The sequence below is a fragment of the Canis lupus genome, chromosome 30 (genome assembly GCF_048164855.1).
Source record: "Canis lupus baileyi chromosome 30, mCanLup2.hap1, whole genome shotgun sequence".
NCBI classification, from domain to species: domain Eukaryota; kingdom Metazoa; phylum Chordata; class Mammalia; order Carnivora; family Canidae; genus Canis; species Canis lupus.
Window position 1 is genome coordinate 27,271,849 of NC_132867.1, and position 5,860 is coordinate 27,277,708.

Genomic DNA, 5,860 nt, shown 5'->3' on the forward strand with positions numbered 1-5,860 from the left:
TTCAGTGGTTTAGTGCCTGCCTTCAGCCCCAGGCATGATGCTGGAGACTCAGAATTAAGATCCACATCAGGCTCCCTGAATGGAGCCTGCTGCTTCCTCTACCTGTGTCTCTGCCTCTCTCTGTCTCTGTGTCTCTCATGAATAAATAAATAAAATAAAATAAATAAAAAGAAATAAAAGCAAAATCAGAGGAAGAAATTCCCCTTCTCTTTCAGAGGATGTGGTCATGATTATTTTTCAGCAATGCCTGGAATTACTGAAGCCATTTTGGAAGCATGAATGATTTGTTGAGTGCAGCAGAATGCAGAGAGAAACCACTGAGCACATGGGTCATATCATTGAGCTGCTGAACCAACCATGACACCACTCTGCCTGCAAGTGTACTTTGTGTTCTCTGATGTAATTAAGTTCCACTTTCAGTTGTATATTATTCAATTATTTGAAGCTGAAGATTTCCCCATTTAGATAGTGATCTTACAACAGTGCCATTTATGTTCATTGTTTCTGACTAATTATTCACTCAATGACAAAATGATACAATAGAACCCTTATTCATATTGAACAATTAACAAGGGCTTGATTGAATGCATTTTAGTTTCCAAAGAAATAACATGGAAGCAGATATTTAATTATCCATTATCACTTTGAGGAATTTTTTTGCACATAAGGAATCAATTTATGTTGCTATGATGATTTCAGTTGACACCTTTATTGAATACTGGTAGTGTTTGCTAGATACCACACTGAAATGGATAAATGGGCAATGGAGTCTTCACAAAGGACAAATATATCCTGAGTTGGCTTGGTATTTTCATACTGGTGGCAAAATAAACTGTATTTCCTTTTTTTGTAAGACTGCTCTGAAAATGGAAGACATCTTAACATTTTGGCATATGTTCAGTGAAGTGATGAACTATATGACCCCACCCCAGACCTACTGCCATGTTGGCTCTATATCTACCAATCCAACAAAGATCTTGTTTGAAATTTTGCATAAGCACAGGTTTAAATATAGGACAGTTAATATATCTATCAGTTCTTTAAGTAAAGCTAAAATTAAATCTTTTGCACAGTGTTCTTAGAAGAATACATGAGCTTACATAAGAAAGCTAATAATTCAACAGAAGATGGTTTATTAATAAATTGATGATTTATCTTAAAACATATTTTTTTGTTATTGTTTTGTAACACATAATAAAACCTTTAAGGAAACAAGGCATTGTTTTTTTGTTGTTGTTGTTGTTTGTTTTTTGTTTTTTTGTTTTGTTTTGTTTTGTTTTTTTCTTTTAAGTTGTTTCCAGAGCTTTTCCTGTGAAGGGATCATTTAACCTTCTAATTTAGGCACCATATGGTATACCATATTATGTAATGAAACATTCTGAATTTTACAGTCAGAAATTCAAAATTTAGTCTCAGCTCAACTTATCTCTTAGTTGCTTAGCCACCCCAACCTCCACTTTTGCATATAGTTGGAATAATCAAAATAATGATAAATTATCTGAAAGATTTGTTTTGGGGACCCAGTAATGAAGTATGTGTAATGTCTTTGCAATTGTTAAAGTTCTATAAACATACTTTTTGGCTTTTTTAGTTTTTAAGACTACTGTTGCAGTAATCATAACAATAAAATCAATGTGGTGAGAGTTGATGTCTTATTTATAGTAAGAAACTGAGTAATCAAACTATGTCTTATAATAGCATAAAAATGACCAACTGGGAAAATGAAATATTTATAAGTACCCTTAAGATACTTATAAAATGAATAATTTTCCTTTTCTAGTAAGAGTGAAATAAATCAGGGGCACCTGGGGTGGCTCAATTGGTTAAGTGTCCAACTCTTGATTTTAGCTCAGGTCATGATCTCTGGGTCATAAGATCAAGCCCTGTGTTTGGCTCTGCATTGAGTGTGGAGCCTGCTTAAGATTTTCTTTCTCCCTCTCCTTTTTCCCCTCCCATAGCACTGGTCCAGCTCTCTCTTTATCTAAAAAGAAAGAAAAAAAAAAAGAAAATCAGTAAATATATATTATCAGGCTGAAGTTTCAAAATTACTTGTTTCAAATCCTTGAGGAGAAAACATTATAGTAACAGACATTAACCTATAAGTGGCACCGAAGAAATTAAGAAAACAGCTATGAGAATATAGAGAAAGTAGGCCTCATCAGAGAGATGGAAGGCTCAGATATAGGTTCCTGAAGTTAGATTTCCATAGATCTTCATGCCTTGTGCAAAATCAAAGTCTTATTCTCAAGTTTTGTGTGTAGTCAAGTTGATTTGGTACTGTCATACAAATACATGCCCAAGGATTATGGGATTATGTTGTATAAAATTTCCCAAAATAAGAGCAAGTCACAAATCTGCATCTCCTTTTTTTTACTATTAGTATTCATATATACTCATGACTTTTCAAAATTGTCTTTACTTCATTAAAATTTTATGTTTCTAAATAATGATGCAGATATCTTATTATATATCATTAAAATGCCTAATTAATTTATGCACTCAATACTTATTGAGCAAATACTATGCACCAATCATTGCCCAAAGAGATGAAGGTAATGATGATGAACAAGATACACAATCTTTTCTCTCAAAGAACTGTAATCTAGTAGTAGTAGCACTTCTCAAATTTTAATGTTCACTCAAATTATAGAGGGAACTTTTCTAAAATGCAGATTTTAATTCAGTGGTCATATGGGGCTTTAAGACTCAATTTTCTAGTAACCTCCCAGGAGATGCTGATACTACTGGTCCAGGAATCTCACTATGAGTAGAAAGGTATCTAAGCATACAAACAAGGAAACAGGTAATTATAGTCTAGTGCATGGTGGGGAAGTAGAGGGAAGATACAACACAAAGGTGTCAATGAGATAGATGGAAAGAAAGGTATATATTGGAAATCTTCCCATGTAAAAAATTTTAATAAATCATAAAGATAGTCCTTTATAGCTTTCTCTCACTGTGCAAATGCATAGAGTGAACCAAGATGGTGGCTCCCATGGATCTGGAGTTGAAGAAGGCCTCCACAAAACTTCAAGCCAAAGTTATTGACACTCAACAGAAGGTGAAGCTTGAAGAACTACAGATTGAACAGCTAAACAGAACAAAAAAACATGCACATGTTGCAGATACAGAGATTATGACTTGTGGATGAAACTGACATGTGTGAAGGTATAAGATGAATGTTTATTCTTTAGTCAAAGAAGGTAATTCACAATCAGCTGTTAGAGAAACAGAAAATAGTAGAAGAAAAGAATTAAAGAACTGGAGCAGAAAAAAATCCTACCTAGACCAGAGTATGACGGAAGCCAAGGACAACATCTGAAAGGTGATGATGGCATGAAGTTCATGAAGTGCACAGTAGGAAACATTTAGCAGAAGCCTCCTGCCCCTTCTCATTCCTGGTAAGGCCAGAGGGGCCCATGTGATGAAACATCCTTTCTTCTGTCCTGATGGACATTTTATTTGGATGATCTGGTAACCCTGTATTTTCTATGTCACTCTGATACCCTTTGATTCTAACTCTTTTTTTTGTTTTGTTTTGTTTTTTGTCCTGGTTCTGATTGCCACCCCTGCTCAGGACACTCTTCTCCCCTGGGGGGTGAGTCATGAACTCCAGGACTGGGGAGATGGGATCCAGGACAGATAGGTGAGCTCTGTCTGAACCTACTAATAGTTATGCTGGTGAGACCAATAAAAGGCATCTGTTTCCCCACCCACTCTGCTTTCTCCAGCTGAATGATGAGAACAGAGGGCCAAAAAAGGAAAAGCTTTCAACCTCAGCTCTTCCTTGTCCTGTCCCCCTCCAGAGCTTTGACTGTTCTTTCTGCATTGAAGCCTTTCCTGCTTCTTCCCACCCTTCCTTTCTGTTGAATCAATCCCTCAACTTCTGAGCCTCCATGTAGATAAGGAAGAGAGGAAACCAGGGAATAGCAGAATTTAAGTGAACCTCGATGGCAGTTGGCCTAGACATTTCTTTGCTGCTTCCATCCAAATGTTTCCAAAAGAAAATGCAGTAATAAACCAACAGCACCTCCAGTGCTGTCTCCCTTTGGCCAGTGTTATAAGGTACACACTACAATCCTAAGGCCTCCTACTGGCTTAGGGGCAGTGTGTATTGGAACTGGCTTGTACTGGCTCAATAAAGTCAACTTATTAAAAAAATCATTAGAATTTTATTTCAAGCCAGTTGTGAAACACAGCCATTATTAAAAATCAAGTTATATAAATATATAATTAAATTATATTTAAAAGAAGAAGAAGAAATATTCAAAACGGACCCCTTCCTAAAAAAAGTAATGAAAAAGATAGATCACAAGTATATATGGAAAAGTAGGCATGTTCATTAAGTATGCTATAAAAGCTATAAAAATATATCCTTGTTTTAAAACATTTAACAAATTTTAAAAAATAAAATAAAATAAAAATTAAAAACATTTAACAAAATATATTCCTGATGGAGTAGAGAACTAAGCTCAATTAGAAATTATCAGGAATGTAGAAAATGTATTGAATATGCAACTAATCTAGAGATGGAAAAGAAGTTTGAGTTATAAAAGGAACAGGAAAAATCAGGAAAAAAGTACTCAATAAAATGATGATAAAATTTAAACCTTATTGTGCCTCATAAAGAAAATGAAAAGGATGGGACTCCTGGGTGGTTCAGCGGTTGAGAGTTTGCCTTTGGCTCAAGGCGTGATCCAAATTCAGGGATCAAGTCCCACATCGGGCTCCCTGCTTGGAGCCTGTTACTCCCTCTGCCTATGTCTCTGCCTCTCTTTGTGTCTCTCATGAATAAATAAATAAAATCTTTAAAAAAAAATGAAAAGGTAAGTCTGTTTCTTTTTAGGAAACTCAGTGAATGGTGGAAAACTACTGTCTCTTCATGGACATGGCTATATCTGGACTCTGAATTAATTAATAAAGGCATTTATTTATAAACTTCATCCACTGTCAGATCAATCTTCACAAAACTATTATCTTTCTTTGTTTTTAACGATTTTATTTATTTTATTCATGAGAGACACAGAGAGAGAGAGAGAGAGAGAGAGAGAAGCAGAGACACAGGCCGAAGGAGAATCAGGTTCCATGCAGGGAACTGGCTGTGGGATCCTGGAGTTCCAGGATCACGACCTGAGCCAAAGACAGATGCTCAATCGCTGAGCCACCCAGTCGTCCCACAAAATTATCATCTTCCTTTGATCCTATACACACACTTGAAATCTGCACTGACTATGCTCCAGTACTAAAAACATCAAACCACTTAATAGCACTCAAGACTTGACAATTGGACCCAACTCCACCTACTTTTCCACTATTACCTTCTACTGCTTCTTTCATGAACTCCTCGCTGTAGCACTTTAACTTACTTACTTTTCCTTCATTGTGCCTTTACTATATTTTTTCCAAACTTATATACTTCTATCCTCACCTCTGCCTCTCCAAACCCAACAATGCATCGAAGTATAACCCACATTCCACCTTTTTTGCTATTTGGCCAAAGCACTACACCAAAAACGTATTTAGACTTCATTGGAAATTCACAGTACATGATACCTGTGAGAAATTTAAGAAACTGAACAGGATGCCTTGGTTTGGATCCATATAGGTGAAAATCCTATAGTACAATGTGAATTTCAAGTTTTGGAGAACAGAGAACGTCTAAAGGCTTAGCATAGGACCTTGTATCTTTGTCCTCCAAATAAATAACCACTGAATTAATGCCTAGGCCTGTGGGTAAAATGCTAACCACAGTTTTAAGTATTCTTAAGAGCTTTGCTACTGTTGTTTTCTAAACCACTTAAGAACCTTAGAATATTTATACCAGATTTTCCTTAAAAAAGTGTGCCAAAGAATTCCATTG

General features: G+C 35.8%; 1 pseudogene; it reads left to right on the top strand.

Annotated features, from left to right (window-relative positions):
- Nucleotides 1-2,983: 2,983 nt before the first annotated feature.
- On the top strand, nt 2,984-3,340 carry LOC140621307 (prefoldin subunit 1 pseudogene; annotated as a pseudogene).
- The last annotated feature ends 2,520 nt before the right edge of the window (nt 3,341-5,860 follow it).